Here is a 21286-nt window from a genome sequence, read left to right on the forward strand (position 1 = left end):
TTGTCCGGGGCTACCCCTATGCTGAAAACAAGTCTAACAATTCCAGCTGACCGTGTTGGTGCATGGTCAGCTAAAGCAAAGACACTCAAAAACAGTACCATTCTCATTGTGGTCGATACGTACAAGCCTGTCTGGACAACTGTCACAGTTGACTTGGAAAATGGAAGTGGTGCAGGATGTGGTGCCCTCTCGATGTGGTGCAGACAGCGGCTTGGTGACGATTGTCCAAATGGAGTTGGTTAGGCCAAGGCTTATGGTTGAAGGTGAGGCGGTGCGTGTGTCAAGAATTCCCGTCGGAAAAGGAATCCGGCATCTGGAAAATACGGACTACAAGTCCCAGGAGGCTTAGCGGGTAATGTTATGTAAACAAAAGTCCCGTTACATAACTTCCAGTGAACACGCCCTATAAAAGGAGGAACTCAACAGAAGAACACTGTCGGATATTGTGTTTACACCGACGTACCTGCTTTGTGGAGAGCAGCGTCCCGAAGAGGTGATCCCGTCAGGCTTGATCGGAGGTAGGTTGAGTCGTTACTCCCTGGCCGTGTCTTGCCTGGTCTACCCTGTTCTTGTCCCGGAAGCTCTACCGGATACCATTGAGCACAGCCCTGACTCGGCTGAGTCTAGGTGTCTTGATCTGTGTGTTGGTTAGAGCCGTTGCTCCCAGCACGAACCGTAATCCAGGACTACTACTTGTAACGCACACCAGGAGGTGTTTTCCGCGTTACGGTAGAGGAAGTCCAGAGGATCGATCGAGCGGCTGCTCTCGATCCCGGTGCATACGAGGAAGAGGTCGAGCGGCTGCTCCCTTCAGGTAGAGACCCCGGCTGGGTGTTTCCCTGTCTCCTCTGCACTACATCCCTCTGCTTACCCCTCACAGCATTCCGATTGGCATTTTCGGCCAATTCGTCTCTGCCCTCTGTTGGCTTACGCCGGGAACGGCGTAATTGCAGATGACGGTTAGGAACAACTGAGCTGTGGGTTGGTAAAGTAGAAAGACTGGAGGATTCCAGTAAAACTAACTTTCGTTTCCTTATTTGTATTATTTTACCTTTATTAAATAACTAAAACGTACACAAGTGGTTGCGTGCTCATTTCGTGTCTGTTTACGATCCTGAGACGATCAGGACGTTACAGCGCGATATGCAGTGCTGTCAGGCTTTGTTGCAGGCAACAGAGCCAGTTGATATACCAGTCAGGCAGCAACGGAGTCTGTGATGTCTGAGCAACATGTAGCAAAGCAAAGTGAAGTGGTGCGGTGCCCACAGGACGTGGTGAAAGCAGCAGCTCATTGATTGAGTTAGTGAGACCAGGGTTGCATTGCGAAGTGAGGCGTTGCTCTCTGCGGTGCCTTCAGGACACGGAATCCTGCTCCGTACTCGGTGACAGAGTTGGTTGCCCTTTTCTTCTGCGGCGACTGAAAACAGCGGTTCCAGAGATGGTGAGGTTTTTTCTATTCCAGAGATCTCGTGAACAGGAGGCAAGCTCCACTTCGAGCCCTTTGAGACACTTTGCAAACAGGATACATGCACAGTTTATCTACTTGGCAGAAACAGCCACTGCAGGCCAACCCCAGACAACACACAGCAAAGGGGTAGTACTCCACCTCCAGTTTCTCCCAGTTCTTTTCCTTTACCAGAGGTTCCTCTTGATTTCCAAAAGTAGTCGAACAGTCTGGGGTCTGGGCCCCTCTTTTTATACAATAAAATCCTTTGTTTTCTGTGTCAGAGAAGCTCTTTGCCCAGCCAAAACCAGTTCTGTCTTCTCTGGTGCAGGCCCCGGCAGGAGGTGGAGACAGCATTTTACTCAGCAGACCAGAGCCATTCAGGTATGAAAGGAATCTCCTCGCCTACTCTAAATGCATCCCAGGTCTATTCAGCCCAGCTGTGACTCACCCTGGAAAGGCAGGACGCCTCAACCGCCCAAGTGTGGCTGTCTGAACAGAATTCCCATCCCCATCCCCTGTCACTCCAAAATTAGTCAGTCAATACACAATCTAGCAGAGGCACACTGGATGGCTAAGCAAAAAAATGCCTATTTTCTAAAAGTGGTATTTTCAAATCCAGAATGTAAAAATCACCCTCACTAAAAGATGCAGCTTAACATACTGAGTTAAGGAATATCAAACTTTATTTTCCTATCTTGTTCCCATGGGCAGTTATGCTTATTAGATGGTATAAGCAAACTCCCCATTCTATCCTATGGGGACAGACAGCCTTACAATAGTTAAAAACGAATATGGCAGTATTTCACTATCAGGACATGCCACACACATCAGGGCACATCCTACCTTTCACATACACTGCACCCTGCCCACGGGGTTAACTTCGGCCTACCTTAGGGGGGGCGACTAGGATGTAAGAAAAGGGAAGGTTAGGGCCTACCAAATGTGCACTTGCCAGGTCGACAGGGCAGTACCAGCTCTGCAATGGCTGGCCTGAGTTACATTTACATGATGCTTATGTGGCTGGCACAGTCAGTGCTGCAGGCCCACTAGCAGAATTTGATGTACAGGCCCTGGGCACAAGCAGTGCACTGTACTAGGGACGATCGCACAGTAATAGATAATAGACTGAATGGCACCTAATGGAGATTCTTTTCACCACCACCGTTTGGTCTGTTTTATGTAGGTGATGCACCTACACACATCAAAATATATGCAAAATAAACAGACGCATAGGTATGTGGCATGCACCATGGGATAGTCACTGGGTATTCACATTATAAATGACTAATCTTGAGAGTTGAATGTTGGATGGGCTGATCCTACATGTATACATTGTCTTGTAGCCCTGAAGAAGTCAATTGGGAAATCACCCACAACGAAACAGTGTTGGTTGGGCAGTTTTGGATCATAATAAAGAACATGACAACACCAGGCGTCTTTAAAATCATTGAAAGGAACGGTAACTGTTATAAATGTGTTGTCTTAAATATGCAATAATAATAACGTTGATAGAACTATTCATTTGACTATAGCGTGTGCATAGGATTATGTTACAAAAATGCAGGGGAACCTCATACCAATAATGCCAGGGCTTACAGTAACATATTTGTTTTTCACAATTTGGTGAAACTTCAAAATGTTTAATCTCCTGAAAAGCATGTGTCCTACTTTGTTTCTTTCTCCCATTGGTATAGTCTGCTTAAACAATTGATATTCATTATCAATTGTAGATGATCACAAAGCAGTAGCATTATTTAGCACCACACCACCATTACATTCTAGTGTGAATCTGACATGTATTGCGTCATGGCTTTTTGTAAGCATGTGTAAAAGGAGGTAGCAAGGTAATTGCCTCATCTGTTCTCGTACACTGACATAGTGTCTCATTCCACTTATTACAAGGTGACAAGATTAACATATCATGCTTGGGTGCTACACTCTGATCCACAAGTTCCTTAAAGTTTGTCTTCAATATGGAGCCGACATAACAAAAAACATTGTTATGGTTCCGTAGTTGCTTTATCTGACAATGTTCAGCCTGGACTCCTTAAGACATAATAGCAAACTGCATTAATCACTTGGCTATGGGTAGACATGATTCACCTATTTTCTCACATGCCCACAAACAAGCAGGCCAGAACAGATCAGCAATATATGCACAAAGGGTTTTTCTGCCCAGTAACACAGCTTACAACGACTTGAGTGTCCATATTCAACTATTCAGTTGTCTTTTAATTTTTAGTATGGTAAGTGCATACATATCTGTCATAGGAGCTGATTTGACACAGTGTGGTCGCACGTGCAAACTAATTACCCTAGGAGTGCCAGATTCTGGTAGTGGTCTAACGTAAGCTGACCTGTTTTCCATCTGGTTTCCACCTAACTAACAACCTGAAATATTTGTTGAATTACTGGAGTTTTATTTTTGCTCTTCGAAACCCAAGACCTTGATTTATCTAATTCTAAGCTTATCTCTAGATGAAACCTGACTTCCATTTATTTATGATTCCTTACAACACCACTACTTTGGACAGGGTAGGAATAAGTTTGCATGTCAAAGTAAGTTGAAATGGAGGGAGTACACTTCTGAGAAATGCCAAAATATAAAGGTGATTAAGTGGGTTGTTGGTTTAGGTGGTACTGATCCATTCACAAGCAACAGTCACAGTCTGTGTGATGGTGAGCCACAAAAGTCACTCAATTAACCTATGCTTAACCACTGGTAAACTGGAACAAAATAAGTCAAGTTTAATTTAGAGGCAATGTGTAAAATATGTATGGAGTACTTCAAATAGTAATAAAGTGAAGACACCAGAAAAATCCCACACCAATTAAAAAAAATACAGTAAAGTCTCAGAAATTATTTGACACAAAAAAGACAAAAATTGAGACAGCTGAAAGGTTGAAAGTTAAGGCTGACCATAATGATTTGTGGTTCGGATACATAAAGTAGATTCTGCTCCGTCTTTGCTTACCTTCGGTCTTAAAAAGACTTTTGAAGAAAAATGCCTGAGAAGGTAAAATTCAGCAGGGCATGGCAGTTGCCGGTGTCTAAGGAGGAGGTTTCATCATTGGGGAGCCGCTGGATGAAGTCGCTATGAAGATTTCTACGATTAGACTTAGTCACTATTTTGGAAGCAAACATCTCCAGCAGGACAAAGCTGGAAGCTGTTTTTGACAAGTGCTCTGGGAGGCCAGATACATTTCCAGAAAAGAACAACTGAACAAGATTTGCTGCTGCGGAGAAGAATATAGCAGGAGCTAACGCATTGTCAGGAAAACCGGCGATGAACCTTGGATGGATTGGCAAGAAGGTAGGTCACGGTCTCCTGACAGTTCTTGAGGCACTTTTTGGCAGAACATTTTCTAGGTCTCAAGTTTTTGATCTGATTTATCTGGGCACCTTTAGCACCACTTCGAAGGGTCTAGGGTTGGAGGGGCACCACTTGGAAGGTTAAGGCTCATGCAGGCTGGGTCCAGGTGTGGGTTCAATATGGTTCAAGCCTTTTTGGTCCCTGAAGCTCTGATCAGAAAGCCAGCCAACTGGGCCTTGGAGTCCCTCTGGAAGTCTTTGGTTCAAGTAGAAGTTCAAGTCTCAAGCAGCTGGGCAATCCTCTGAGGGCACAGGGTAGGCTTCAGGAAGCAAAGAATTCCTCTTGGAGCAGCAGGGTAGTCTTCTGAAGTACACAGCAGGCCAGTCTTCTGAAGCACATAGCAGGCTAGTATTTTGAAGCACACAGAAGGTCAGTCTTCTAAAGCACACAGCAGGCCACAGGCAGCAGGGCTGTCCTTTGAGAGTCCTCTGCAAGTCTAGAAGTAAAGTCAAGAGTGAACCAGTGGGTCCTATTTTTATACCTGGTAAATGTAAATGTAAATGTAAATGTAGTAGTATTTGTATAGCCCACCGAATCGACCCCCGAAGGGGTATCCCAGGCGCTTGTACGCATACCGCTGTGGAACCGTTCCTGGCTTTTCCCTGTGAAATTTCCACTTCTGGGCACCCCCAAGGTGAAGCCAGGCATCCTAGCGCTGTTGGGGCCGTTGTGGAGATTAAGCAAGCTATTTCCCCGAGTCGCAGAGTGGGACCTATGATTAGAATAGGCACCAAGGCGAGAATTATCAGGTCCGCAGAAATTGAGCCCAAGACCCGCCGAGGCGGGAATTGAACCCTGGTCCCGGGCTAGACCTCTGCATCAGGGTCTGCCGCTCTAACCACTGAGCCACACTTCTACAGCTTTGAAGCAGAAGAAATGTCCGGAACTACCAACCCACCCCTACCCCCCCCACATGTCCAGAATTTACTGTCTCTCTGCCCTGGTCCAAGGGCGTTTGAAGTCACAATGGCCTTGATGGCCTTGTGTGAAGTATTTTGAGTGTGCACGCTGAAGCCGTGTCTGTGAAGTGCAAGTGTGGCTATTTACAGCTCCACCCCCATCCTCTTAGAGTCTACCATCCTGCCACCACCCAGTCTCTCTATTGTGTGGCTGTCTGGGAGAAATAAACAAAGGCTAACTGCCACTCTGACCTAGTCATGCGACCCAGAAGCAGGTTTCTGGTACCAAATGGTTAGGACAAAAAAATGGCAACAACCGACTTTCATGAGAGGAAGGCTTGCGACAGTGGCAACATCAAGGAATTGAAGACCTCGCTTGGCTGAACAAACGTAGGCTGGATGACGTATATGATCTCTGGCAACCATTGAGTTGAGTGCCAGAAAAGACCCAGGTCGCGGTCGCTGCTCAGAGGATTTTTCAAATAGGGGCCAACAAACCTTTCATTGCAGTAGGTTAAACGTGTTTGGAATAACACTGGCTGTGAAGCACTATGGGTGCAGTCACAGAGATTAAATAAGCTCTTTTCCCAGGTCCTGAGAATAACTCATAAGTGAACACAGGGTTTGAAACGCGTAGACCTTTTTTTGTTTGGTCAAAACAAGTGGTGCTATTAAATAAAAGGTGTCCGGTTCACAAACAATGTATGACTGACTGGTTTAGGTCGTATAACCTGAATACCGTACTATTTTGCCAACATTCTTTGGGCTTATTTTCCTCCTTCTATGTGTAATGCCTTAAAACTTTTTTCTACTTTTCCTTTTCTTTTCCGTTCTTTACGGGATTATAGGCATGTTTAAATTTTTTGCATATTAGTGTAATTTGTAATTTTGTCGTATATGTTGCTCACTATTATGGAATTGTAAATATCATTGTTTGGTCCATTGTAACGTGCTGTTCTTTCAAATTTTTTATTAACCAAAAGATTTCTAAAAAGAAAATTTGAATAGAATAAGAAATATAAAATAAAAATATTTTCTAAATACGATGGTTTCAATCACTGTGAGTGGCACGAGTGATTGTTTGATTTGATTGCGCAATTGGTATCAGTATTGGTAATCTCATGTTTTTAGATTTTTGAACTTACGAAACGTGTCATTTTCAGAATTGTGACTTAAATTCAGACTTTACTATTAAAGATTTAAGATTACAATTATATAGACAAAGAACATGATATTTCTGCCTGTTCTCAAACAAAAGTTATAACTCATTTACGGTAATATGGTAACAAAAAGTTATCCTATGGTAGAGGGAGGCCGCAGAGTAGTGAAACATGAATTTAGGAGTTTTTCACCACCAGTATACGTAAAACTTAAAGGAACATGTCCAATCACTTAAATACAATGCACTCTACCCTAAAAGCTGTTTAGGGCCTACCCCAGTAGTGACTTCCAATGTTTAAAAAGGGAGTTTTAGGCTTGGCAAGGTGGTTATTTTTTAAGTCTAAGTGGCAGCTTAAGCTGCACTACAGATGCAGTGTCAGGCCTGAGATGTGTTTAATGGAGCTACTTAAGTGGGTAGAACAATACGTGCCACAGGGCCACTAGCAGTGTTTAACTTATAAACCCTTGGTGTGTGTGGTATCCCTTTACTATGGACTTAAAAGTAAACTAGATGTGCAAATTGGGTGCAAGATAATTTTACCATGTGGTAGGGAGTGAACGCAAGTACTTTAGCACTGACTACAAAAAGGTTAAGGGGCACATGCATCAAAAGTTGAAATAGTGATTCCTAAATAGCGAATTTTAAGGATTAGCTATTTAGGAATCGCTATCTGTAATGCATGAACGCAGTTGAGATTTTTTACAGATTCGGTAAAAATTGCAATTAGCGATCATATAATCATGATGCCTGTTAGAACCGGCTGTCTCTAGTTGGCAGAGGTATACACTTCTGACAAATATGGACACACCTTTTCTAGTCAGGGCAAGGGGATCACACCCTTTGATAACCCCTGCTCACCCCCTTGGTAGCTTGGCAGAGCAGATAGGCTTATCTCGGAGGCTGTGCGTTAAGCATTTATGACCACATACAGTAATAAAGTGAATACACTACAAACGGACACGACACAGTAGTATTATAAAAATAAGTATTTTTATATAAGGCTTAGCACAAGACCAAATAACGACAAAAATGTACACAATCTTAATAAATACTCTGGGAAGGGAATAATGGTTCAAGGTAGTTTCTTCTTTAGCACAAAGTCTTTAGTATCAAAGCAAATCTTCTTCTTGGCAACACAGTTCTTAGCAACGAGGTAACTCACACGGGAGCTAAACGACGTCAAGGCAAAGTTATTCCAAAGGTTCGGCGTCGACAGCGAGGAGCGCTACGTCGAGCCCGGAGTCACACGGACCCCCAACAACACAGTACTTTGGAAAATGAAGCACACAATGATCAGTGGCGTCGAGCAATCCGGCGTCGCGTCTTCGGTGTCGATCAGGCCTCAGCAGGTGTCGTCGTTGATGATGCGGTTGCAAAGAGTGAGCAGCGCTCACGGCGTCGAGAGGGCACACAGTTGATGCGATCAGCAGCGGTGCAGACACGAGGTCCTTTGGAGCTGGAGCCGAACTCACTACTCACTGGCGTTGCTGCTGGCGTCGGTCAGGCCCGGCGGCCGGCGTCGAGGAAGCGGGACACTGGAGCCGTTACTCACGATGTCGAGCTGGATTCGGCGACGTCCGTCGGCGTCGAGGTTGCTGGCTCTTTCAGAGGTGCTGGATTCACAGGTTCCAGCAAATAGCACTTTAAGCAGATGAAGTCCTTTAGCCCTGTGACTTCAGCAGGAGACTGGCACTCTTCCAGTCCTTGGAGATTTTCTTAGCAAGCGTGAGAGTACACAGACAGTTCCTCTCTCCTGGTTCCTTGGCAAAAATAAAGAAGCACTGCAGTATTCCCCCCAGCAAACAGCACACTGGCAGAAGGGGTAGGCAAGTCCTCAGATCAGCAGGCCTCTTGTCCTTGGTTACAGGGTTCCTTGTCAGAAGTGATCTAAATTCTTGGTTCAGGGGTCCTTCTCTTATACCCCTTTTCGGCTTTGATCCCTTTGTCCATGCAGGGGAATTTCCCAACATCCTGGGTCTGTTGTGGGTGGAGCCAGGCAGAAGCACCTGGCCTATTCATTGCGCAGGGCTGGGTCCTCAGACGCCCAGCAGGAGGTGGAGACAGCATTGACACTGGCAGGAGCAGAGCTATCGGCCTCCTGGCAGGAGGTGGGGCTAGGATCGTCCATGGCAGGCACAGAGCCATCAGCCGCTTGGCAGGAGGTGGAGCCAGCATTGTATCAGGCAGGGCAGGCTATCAGCAACTACTCTCCCCCTACTCTCAACGTAAATGTCCCACTCATCCCACACTGACTCATCCAGACCTGTGGAGCCACCCAGCTCCTGTCACACACACGCAAGACCAGCAGAAACCAGAAATGGTTAGACAAGAAAATAGACCCTTTCTAAAAGTGCTATTTTCAAACCCAGAGTCCAAAAACCATCCACACCAACGGATGCGTAATTAAACCCCGAGTTCAGGGATACCAAACTCGACATTGCACCATGCTCCCCGAGCCAGCTAGGATCATAGCATTAATAATCCCGGCGGCCCATTCTAACTAATGGAGAGCAGGCTACCTCGCAATAGTGAAGAACGAAGATGGCTGTAATTCACTATTAGGACATGCCAACTTGGTCAGGCGTGTCCTACCTTATACTTACAGTGCACCCAGCCCGCGGGCCTACCATAGGGGTGACTAACATGAAGTCAAGGGAAGGTTTGAGGGGCTGGCAAGTAGGTATACTTGCGCAGCCCACGTGACAGCACTAGGCTGCACGTGGGTCTCGCAATGACCGACCCGTAGACATTCTTTTACGAGACCACTCTTGTGGGTGGCACAGCACGTGCTGCAAGCCCACGAGCGGCATTTGTATTTACAAGCCCCGGCACTCCTGGTGCACTAGACTGGGGACTGACAGTAAACCAAATAGGCCAAACAAGGATACAATCGATACATCAATTTAACCTAGGGAGCACTTGCGCTGTGGCACTGATCAGCAGTGGCACAGCGCCCAAAGCATATACCAGCAAAACATCGAAAAACAGTGGAGGCAAACAGAAAAAATGGAGGAGAGACTCAAGCCAATGATGTCAGGTCTAACAATGCCCAAATACCAATTTAGCTATTTGCAATATTGCTATTAGCGATTTTGCTATTTACGAAATCGTAAATACCACATCGCATCAGAAGCATGCTTATGACATCACAACCAGGAAGTCAGCCAGCCCATGCTTTATTCAGTGCCCAGAGAAAGTGAAAGGAGGAGGCTGAGTGCAGGAGCATATCAGAACAAGCAACTACCTGGCAAGCATACCTGTCCAGTGCACAATAATGGATCCTTCAGAATCTGGGGAGAGTGCAGTGACCAGGAAATGCAAGCTCAAGTTCAGTTAGAGGGAACTTGATAACCTCATATAGGAGGTGGTCAAGAACCATGACAAGCTCTTTGGCAAACTGTCACTGAAGGTGCGGGAGGCTGAGAAGAGGAAAATATGGCTCAGGATAAAGAAGAAAGTGAATGCAGTGGGGGGTCACACATCGCACTAAAGATGACCTGAAAAAAAGGTGGTACGACTTTTGCAGGCATGCCAAAGAGAGGAGTGCACATGGCTGAAGGAGGCAAAGAGGACTGGAGGTGGACCATCAACACTCCCTGATAATACAACCCTGAAGGAGCTGGTTGAAGCCACACTTAAGCCTGAAGCTGTGGTGGGAGTGACCCAACTGGATATATCTGGATCGGCCAGTACTCCACAAGGTAAGAGGCATGCAAGTGTTCAAATCAAAAGACAAATCAAATGTGAACATCCCCTCAGTTCAACTCCAGTGTACAGATACTAACTCCTGTCCACATTTTCCTTCAACACTCTAATGCATTATGGGAGTGACAAGCAGGTCAGGCAAGTGGGTAGGCAAACACATCATTGGAAAGTTAAACAAGTAAACACTGTGTGACAGTAGGTGATTTAATGAGACCCAAGTATGCTTAATGTGACACAACATTACCCTTACAACAAGTTAACCTTTCACTGTTTAACATCACAGATGCAGCAGAAGGAGACTCTGAGGTCAGTGAATGTGGAGACATATAGGAGACTCCTGCTGAGGTTGACGTAGAAACAGCTGTGGACCCACAAAGCACAGCTCCCGCCACCACAAAACAGAGGGCCACAGTTTCACCACTGCAGCCCATGGAATCTGATCTGGAGTGTGAACCAGCTTCAGAGACAAGCCAGCCTCGAGGTACCCCACAATAACACCCAAGTCATAGGTCCGGCACTGCACAATCCAAAGACGGAGGCGCAGGTTAAGGGCCAGCCTCACATAGCGGGAGGACCAAATTCCAAATGTGTGGGGTGACCTGGAGGCCCAGATGCTGAGGGTGCAGCACCTGCAAGCGGAACATATGGGGTCAATGCAGGAACAACTCTGCAGAATGGCAGCCAACATCACAGTCATGAGTGATTGTGTGAGAACTCACAACAGCTGTGGTGGAAGGCAACAGGCTAACAAATGCAACAACTCAGAAGCTGAGCAGGGTGATGCAGGAGGGCCAGGAGACACAGAGAAGAAGGCATTGGCAGTTGATGACGCGCTTAGCAGGCTACACCAAATCTAAAAATCACCTTTGCACCACCACTGCACTGCTGGCACATCGGTCCGTGGCCATGCAGCTTGACATGGGTCATTGTTATGGGGATGTGGCCAGGGCACCGGCCCAAGTAACCACTGCTGTGGAACAAATCCAGGCTGCTACTGCTGGAGTCAGCAATGTGACAGGGAAGAGGGGAGTGAGAAGGCGTCAGCCTGTCAGTGCCAGTCCCCAGTTGCAGGAGGCGCAGGACCCGGAGCGCAACACCGTCCGGTGCCTCCATGAGGGACGGAGCAGGTGCCGGTGAAAGGCATTTAGGAGGTGTGGCAGGAAGAGATAGACTGACTTGCCCATTACGATTCGACCATGGTGAGGTAACCATAAACAATAGCCCACTAGTGACTGAGATCCACGTCCTGAAATTAGGTATTGTATTCTTATTCTGCATGCAATGACTGTGCTACTTAGCACCCGCTATGTGTGACTAAACACTACAACATGGTTTCATGCAAGTAAATACAGTATAGTTCAAACATGCTCATCGTTACTAACCTCAGAAATAATATTGTGTAATTTCTGCATGTCTCCTTTGCCCTTCTGCTGAGCTAGCCCCATGCGCTGGTCGTAGTTGTGCCATTGCTGGTTGTCCCCCTCGGGCTCACTGTCAGGCAGTTCAATGGGTATGCCTCTCCTGGTCACAATATTGTGCAACATGGCACATGCAGTCACAATCCTGCAGCAGGATTTGGGCCGGTACTGCAATGCTCCGCCAGTCTTGTGGAGGACGGGAAAGTGACTTTTCATCAGCCCAATGGTGCATTCGATGACATTTCGTGTGGTGATGTGTGCTGCATTTTACCTGTGTTCATGTGGGGCGGCCTGGTTGAGGTATTGTCAATATGTAGTTCGACACAGCGTATGCACTGTGACCTACAGGGTAGTAAGCAAAGGGTTAGCAACATTGCATTGCCATTTGGCCATTGTGTGTGGGGAATCATTATGTGTTTACCAAACAGATGTCCTTCGCCAAAATCACCCCTGAGCAGACAGGTGTGTATGCCACTGTGTCGAAATATATAGGAATCATGTGTGCTTCCTGCGTATTGAGCCACAGTGTCTGTTATGATATACTTAGCATTGCACACTACCTGTACATTGATAGAATAATAGGATTTAAATGTAATCATTTGCTAATGGTGGACAAATGGCAACATGCATACAATCAATGCAACCTCTCACATGAGGGAACTGTGCTACCTGGTAGAAGTCTAGTTTAGTCCTATTCAATTCCTGTGGGGCTGTGAGGAAAGTGATGTGGGTGTGGATCCTTGTCATCTTGGCGTTCAGGAAGGATTTGAAATAACGTGAAAGGGTGCTTTGTGACACCCCTCCAGCTACTACCCCCTGGAAACTGCCTGACGCAAGTAGGTGCATGCACCATAGGACCTGAGCATGTGGGGATGGCATGGGTCCTATGGGTCTGGTGCCGTATTAGGAGTGCAAATTCTGCAATTAAATCAAGGATCATAGCACCGTTCAGCCTGCACTTGTCGTACATTTCATCTGCTGTTTGTCCCAACAATATGATGTGCACTCTGAAAATCCGCTTCTGGATTCTCCTTCTTCGCTGGGCTGCTGCATGGATCCTCATCCTCCTCACCATCATGTAGAGCGCTGCCATTGTGAAAGGTTCAGAGGCCTCCTGGGTCAGTTTAAATAGATTTCTAAGGATTTGCACCTGTGTTTTTTTTTTACTCATGGTTACCACCTGATTGCGTTCCTCTTTAAATGGCACTTGCAAAATAGCGATTTTCATGCGTATCGCTATTTGCAACTTTTCATGCATGTGTTTGTGACTCCTTAATTGTGATCCGCTATTTGGATTTTCAATTAACCCCTTCCGTGCGCTTGAAATTTTCGCGCTGTGCGAGAGTTTTCATTAGTGGGCGGGGATTCGGACGGCCAGGGGCCATCCTGCGCACATGCCCACTGTGATGCATGATGGCTTCCAGCCGTCACGAGCATGGAAGAGGTTAAGGAACTCACAAATGTGGATTCGCTAAACTGGGGTTTGCAAATTTCCAGATTCCTTATTTTAGCGATTTTCATGGCTTTTCCCAGATTGGCGTTAATGCATTGGGAATTGCTAAATTGCGCTTGCAAACAGGCTTTTTTTGCAATTTACAATTTTTGCGAGCGCAATTTAGCTCGATGCATGTTCCTGTAGCTGCACAAAATTCTAAGGCCAACAAAACAATATCAGAAAAATAAGAAGGGTGAAGGCAAAGACGCTGGGGTTGACCCTATAGAGAGGGCCAAGTTTAACAATAAAACATAAAAATACAACTTTTAATTCATAGGCAATGAAAGTCAGACCAAGCTCCAGTTTGACTAATCAATCAGCTTTTGCATAGAGCCACAATGCCACCCCTAGGGGCATCTGGGCTCAGACGAACAGCCAGGTCTTGAGCTTCACCAGAGAGGGTGCTGAACGGAGGTAGAAAGACAGGGTGTTTCACCTCTTGGCAGCGATTTGCAAGAAGGAGGGGCCACCACTGCTTCTGCGAAGGATGTGGGGGGGCCAGGGCAAGTGAGCCAGAGGGCAGGTGAAAGTTTAGTCTGTGGTTGATCTACGATGTTCCTTGTTTGTGTAGAGCCTTGTATGTGTGTGTGAGGATCTTGAACTGGCATCCCTTCTGGATGGGTAGCCAGTAGAGGTTTCTGAGGTGGAAGGGGATGCTGGTCTGTCTGAACAGGTCGAGGATGCGTCTGACTGATATGTTCTGTATGTTCTAGGGTAATTTGAGGAGCTGGATAGAGGATCCAGCTTAGAGAGCATTTCCATAGTTGAGGCGACTGATGAAGAGGGCCTGCATGACTGTCTTTCTGGTGTTGATTGTGTCCCCCCTTTTGGTTACATTGATTGGGGTCCAACATTTGGCTACATTTGTCATGGCAATGGAGAAGTTGGTTTAGCTGTTGGAGGGGGCCTCTGTGATAGAGGTGATAAAGATTGTGGAGTTGATCAATGCAATGATTTTTGGTAATGGTGCAAAACAACCCCACCTGCAAGCCCCCTATCATGTCAGTGGCTGTTTATGTTTTGTTGGCCGAGGGAGATCAATTTTATTTATGATTAAACACAACAATTAAGTAAGGGTAAGTTCACTGATGACCATCTTAGGGAGGCCAAATACCAGCTTCAAGCTGTATTTTCTCTGCCAAAACACCATGACTTGCATTATGGTTTTGGTGGACTTGGCAATAGACATATTGACATTGGTATGTAAATCTAAATGTGTCAACGGCTGTTTTATTCCTATAGGTGTATAGTCATGTTAAACAGTTTCATGTCCGTATGTCAGGTACTACAACAGAGGTCCATCCAGTGATGGGGAAGAATTGTTCTGGTTCTAATTAGTTCCTTGTGCAAATCAAAAGTGAATGAGTGATACTTTGTCGTAAAGATTTGTTAAAAAATCAATTACAATATAGTTTGTAAACATTAGGATCAAGAGTGAGTTTAAAACACACCACAATCGTTATTGGTTGAGATAAGTAAAATATCATTGTAATCAAAATAATGGTACTATTCAGATTTAGTGACCCGTTTCAAGCCGTCTCAATTTTCTAATAAGTTGTAGGTTATGCAGCACACAAAAATTGTAATAAAGCATACAATAGATTTATTTAATGTACCCATAAAACGATATAAGGTGACCTCCTTCATTGATCTCATGCTACATATCCTAAACAAAGGACACAGATAAATGTTACCAAGATCGAACAGTTATGAACATTGGCAAATTACATCATCAATTGTTTGTTGAACGTCTTTACATAATGTTGCTTGAACATGAAATACCTTGAAAAAACAAGAGACAATAGACGTTTGGCAAAGAAGGAATAGTTTGTTTAAATAAACAGTGCAGCCATGATAACAGTTGCAGGCATAGGATCTGAGGACTATCTCAGCTTACAATCGATCCGCCATGGATTTTTATAAAATGTGTTGAATGCAATAAAACTATCCCTGTGATCTTTTTTGGGAAAGGAATGTGAGCAGCTATCTTTGAAACCATAAATTAAGGTATTTGATGAGGAATCCAGGTGGGCCTTGACCTTGCATGGACACAATCCGGCCAGTGGGTAATGTGTCCAGATATCTGGCATGGGGAGCGCATGATCACTGCATGTGCGTGCTGTGTTCTGATTGGGCATCTGATTGCATGGTGTTTACGGAACATGCTTACCCCTCCAGCCTTGTGGGCTTTATTGGGGCCTTTCTCTCTCGACTATTTTGGTGTTCCGCCATTGGAGACATACCTTGTCAAGGACTTCCCTGGTTAAATTTGAACATTAGCAATCAACAATTACTTGCTCAACGACCAATCAGTAAATCTGGCTGAGATAAGAACCGGGAGACAATGCAGTTTAGAATCATACTAATATTTTCACTCAATCCCTTTGATCAGCTGTATGTGGATATCCACGTCCTTTTGAGAGCACCCGCTCTCCTAAGTTCTCTGGGACTACCAATTGTCCGTGAAAATGTAAATCCGTACTTGTAAAGCACAAACTACTCACCCTTACGGGTCTCAAGGCACTCGGGCTGTCTGTGGAAATTAAGTGAGCTATTCTCTAGAGACACATGATGCTGAGCTGAGCTGCCGCCAGAGCCGGGGATCGAACCGTGAACCCTGTGCTCTGAAGCGGTACAAAAGGGGGTGGTGATGGACGGGGCATCTGAACCAAACAAGCACACATACCCAGTCAACAGATCTGGGTTTAATCCATCACCGTTCTTTAGCCCACTCTGCCACCCCAGTTCAGACATGGCCATATGCAAATCAGTCTGACCCTGTGCCTTATGGGAACAGCCCAGCCCGAACTACCAAGCCATGTCTTTTCTGGACCGGATTCAAACTTCCTAGGACCGGTTTCTGGCATTACAGCCGTCTTTAGCCGGGCTTGCTTGAATCCAGTGGCAAAGTGAGCAACAGACTCACGTCTGAGCATACCCTGACAACTTATGCCGAACAAAGTGGTACAAAAGGGGGTGGTGATATACGGAGCATCTGAACCAATCAAACACACACACCCAGTCAACAGATCTGGGTTTAATCCATCCCCGCTCTTTTGCTCTGAAGTCAGCTGCCCTGGCCTGCACCACACCTCTCAACTTTGTGCCCTTCTTGTTGCCCTGCCCTATCCATACCTCAAACACTTCCAGGTAGGGATTATTCCTGGTGTGCCACACAATTTAAAAGGATGAAAACGTTTTTTTTTATCTGAATACAAATATCCAATCAAGGATTGTTCTTAAAGTCCAATATGACAGATTATGTGGCTGACTGCTACCCGCCCCCAGCAACCTCTAACCCGTGTACCAATAATCTGAGAATAGGTGAAAGCATTTTAAAAACTCTGTTTTAGCTGTGACCCCTTATGAAGCAGGACATAAGAATTTCTGAATTCAAAAGTTTAAAAGGATTAGCTATGTTCTCAACGAAACCCCAAAAATTTGGTGGGTATTATCTTTAATATGCTCGCATATCCGGAGTCTTGAGGTTTAAAATAAAACCATAAAAATATACCCCAACCGAAAAATTTGACCTATGGATGAAAGTACCAATCAGTCTGGTCTGTTATGAAATACATATCAGGAGCACCTTACCAGATAAAGAGCTGTCCCAGCTTTAGACCCCTCCCTGCCCCCATATCAGAATAACCTCTTGTAAAAAGCAAACATAGGCTCACAGCTAAGTTCAATTTTCCCCTCCTCTTGCCCACTATAGATTCATAAAACCACACTTATGGATTGCCATGAACTGTCAGAGCAGAGGATTGCCATATGATATGTTCTTCCACTACATATTTACCCATGCCAGCCATCCCTTGGGCTGCATATAGAGTTTAAAAAAATCACTTTTTCTTTTATAAAATTCAGCCTAAATCATCCACTCACTCAAAACAAAACAAATAGCAGGCAGACATCCTTCTCTCGCTTTTACCACTTACTTTCACCACCAAACATACCCTGTATTTATTGTATATATTCTATTATATATCTGCTTCAGCATGATACGACATAACAGGTAATCATAGGAAAGTCATCGACACGTGGCGGCAAGGTGGTAAAAATTTGGAGATAGGTGTGCTACCTCTCTATACGGGCTACTATGATATTCTTGTGTGAGTGTACAGCTCAACTTCATATGAAGTAACAAGAAGGTTTTTCTGTCCTTCCGACGGCCATATACGGTAGGAAAGAATCTACTTTTGATGGTCCTAAGAAAGCCAGTGCTTGACTGGAAGTGGTAACACGTCTTGTGGAAGTGCTGGATGGCGTAGTTCAAGTGCTTCATTTTGTCCATGCTTGCTATTGCTCGATTCTGGCACCTTTTTTTAAACACCGGCGCATAAATATCGAGCACATAATGGCACTGTGTGTCTATTTTAATTTTTCAGTGGAGCTATAATGTTCTTTTTTTTAAAGTAGCACATACGTACTGATGTCACTTGCAATTGGGAGCGCTAGCAGGAGCAAGGGCGGCTCAAGCTATTATGGACTCCGAGAAATACTTTTAAAATACTTGTTTATAAATATATTAAGCACTGTGTAGTTGCTTGCCCCTATAGGTCCCTATGCAAATTCCACAGTTCAAAATCTTACTTCTAATGGCAACATATTTTTTGGGTAGTCTTGGGCGCTATCAATTTCAATCCTTCAGGAGTCTATTATTCTTTAAGGAGTCTGCGACAAGGGCTTAACCCATAATGTGACCTTTAAACCCCATAAGCAACCTTTCTTTTCCGATGAGTGAGGATGATGTTACCTGGGTCAAAGCGCTGGGATGCCCTAGGGTAGCCATGCGCTATACCAAGTATATTTTCATTCATTCTTTCATTTCATTCTTCTGTTACACCGTAAAATGCAGTGATGAATTTGACTAAGTTCAAATTGAAACTTGCCTTTCTGTATAGCTTCTAGCACTGAAAACAAACCATCATGTCATCCGAAGTGCATTTTACTTGCCCAGCAGCAAGTTGGTGATGGAGACAAACAAATCCAAAATGTACAAAGAAACGTTTTGGAAAAATGATTATCCTAGTGTTTAATTGGGCATGTTGTAATTAATGCTCGCGCCGGTCGCCATTATCCTGCATAGAAGGCAACAAAAACACATTTCTACTTTCGAACGCCGCAGCTAGAGCAGTTTGTGCAGCTGAGGCCAAGCTTGAGCTGAAGTAGGATATTTTAGAACGACCTTGACAATCTTTGCCTCGCGCACTGCGTAGATCCATACTGAGGTTCCAAGAGAAAACAACCACAGTACGGTGCAACATTTCAACAGAAGGCGCAGAGAGATACTGTTAACCAGCGGAGGGCATGACGAATGTCTGCTGAGGGCGCTGCACTGAACCCAGGAGTAAGATCATCTTTTCCCTTATCCTATTTAAGTCATCACCTCAAATGATTTTCGAATATGGATGGATGGGGAGGGGGGTGACAAAAAATATCTTAATATATAATAATATTTTATGGCTGGTCCTACCTTTCCATCTGCAGTGAAAGTTAAAATTAAATTACTGGAATATCAGAAGGGGCGTCCCCTTCTGTAATACCAAAGTTTGGGGGGGTTTGCAAATCGGGCGCAAATGCCCGTTGCACCCCAGGGCACTCCAGTAATACAGCCCCAGGTAGTTAAATCTGAACTCTCCTAAATTGTCAGGTCAATGTAGTGTTCAAAAGCTTTGACATAAGGCTCATTCTATTTCAAAGAATCCTTTCAGTCCTCTGAAATGGTTACCTGGTAGAGTATACCAGAGCCCTTGTGATGACTTGTTTAACAACTATCATAACTGGTACTCCAGACTCACAGAGAAACAAATCAACACGTTTTAAGGGCTCATGAATCAAACCAGCTTAATTTGTGCTATGTCATATTTATATATAAAGCGGACCCGCCCACCTAAACTTCCTGGCACTAAGAATAAAATATTACTCAAGTAGAAACATAGAGTAGTTATGATTTTAACACTCGGCTGTAACAATAGTAGTTTTGTTCTGTACCAAGAGTTGGTGGCGGGCTATTCCACTGTCTAACAGCTGCCACCAAGAAGGCGTGGTCCCAAAGGTAGGAGGATGTGTGGAATTTAATAAGGAAGAGGTTGGGAGATTTGAGAGTTTGTGATGGTAGTTACAGGAATCTGCTGTATCCGGCAGCGTGCAACAACTTAAAATTAGTCTTTAAACCACCCTACTGCCTCTAGTGAATGTGAAATAAATGCTTACTGTTCTTTGAACATTGCATAAGACTTCCTGTGGCAGAGGGTGAGGATACCCGTGTGTTCGAGGTGAAGCCTAATCTCCAGCAAACCTTAAAGCCGAGCAAATATGGGGGCACATCTCTGGAAGCACATTCGGCCTAGGCTGTGGAATACATTGAAAAAACCATTGGGGCAGAATCAAATCACATTATAATGCTTCAGGGGACTCATTTGGAGAAGGAGGATGGTAGGTCCTGTTTGAGTAAACTACGGTGGGTGCAGGATGTAGTGTGCTTGGATCATAAAGGTAGCACCAGAGGGGTTCCGTTAGTCAAAAGAAAAAACTTAGGGATAAAGGTACTGAAGTTTTATTCGGATAGCTCTGGTAGATGGTTGGTGGTTAATCTGGGGATTCAGGACAGGCTGGTTGTGTGTGCAACATATTACGGTCCAAATAAGGATATTCCAGACGCGCTTGAGAAGTTGCAATTCTGTCTCTTGGAGGTTAAGATTCCCATCATCCTTGGAGGAGATTTTGTTGTGTAGTCCCTTTAAACCTATATAGAATCTGCTCATTTAGACAACATACACTGTGGGCTTGGTGACCAAACTGATTCTGGACTCCTCCACCGAGTATGTAAGCCTGTATACCTGCTAGCTCACAGTGCCACCAGAAGCTCCTCTTACCAAGGAGAGAATAGTTCTTGGCAACTATTGAACATGACAACCTTGATCCCTCAGGACTGTGGAAACAGTGTATTACTTTTCGTTCAGTCTCTTGTACTCACTTAGTCTCAGAGAATTACACAGAAGAAACGGTAGGGTTTTTTTTCAATACGTATTTATTTACCAATCGTTATTCTAGTGTAAAATAGGTGCTCTGAAACAATCATTAGACAGTAAAAGATATAAGTGATTAGAAGCACTAAGAAAGTAAAAGGATGGTAGATTTCTACCATTTTGCTATAAACATAAATATAGTCGAGTATATAAAATACATGACAATAAAATGTGTACTCCTACGATGCTACCCTAACTAGATGTACCTAAGTGTACCTAGCATGTATGTAGGTGTCTAAGCCAAGAATTCCCTTGGGATAAAGTCAGCCCCATTACCTGAAGTGAGAGACTATGGGTCCCGTCTTGGTCTCGAGTTGGACACCCCACAAAGGATGGTAGACCACTGCGAGCTGGAGTCTCTGCATGCAGGAACCTCAGCGTCTCACGTCAGTATGTGTCTGCAGAGAAATCCGGATCTCCTCTATCTGTCTCAGCAAGATGTGATGTTTATATACCCAAGTGTCTCCCCTGGGGATATACCTTGCTGTGTCACTTGTCAGACTTAGGATGATGTTGGGAATTAACTTTATGCATAGATAATATACAGAAGATGGTAGTCCTGCTGAGTTTCCAAGAATCCTCATGCTTAATGTATGAGGTCTTTAGCAGGAAAAATCCAGGGTTCTGTGCGCAGTGTCATATCTAGGTAAAAGGTCAGTCCCTAAGAACCATTATGTATGTAATGTAGGGACGAATATAGGTGAAGGGTTACAATGTTACCTGAGCCTATATTGGGGTACCTATATAGAATATAA

The sequence above is a fragment of the Lissotriton vulgaris genome, chromosome 4_1, assembly GCF_964263255.1.
Source record: "Lissotriton vulgaris chromosome 4_1, aLisVul1.2, whole genome shotgun sequence".
NCBI classification, from domain to species: domain Eukaryota; kingdom Metazoa; phylum Chordata; class Amphibia; order Caudata; family Salamandridae; genus Lissotriton; species Lissotriton vulgaris.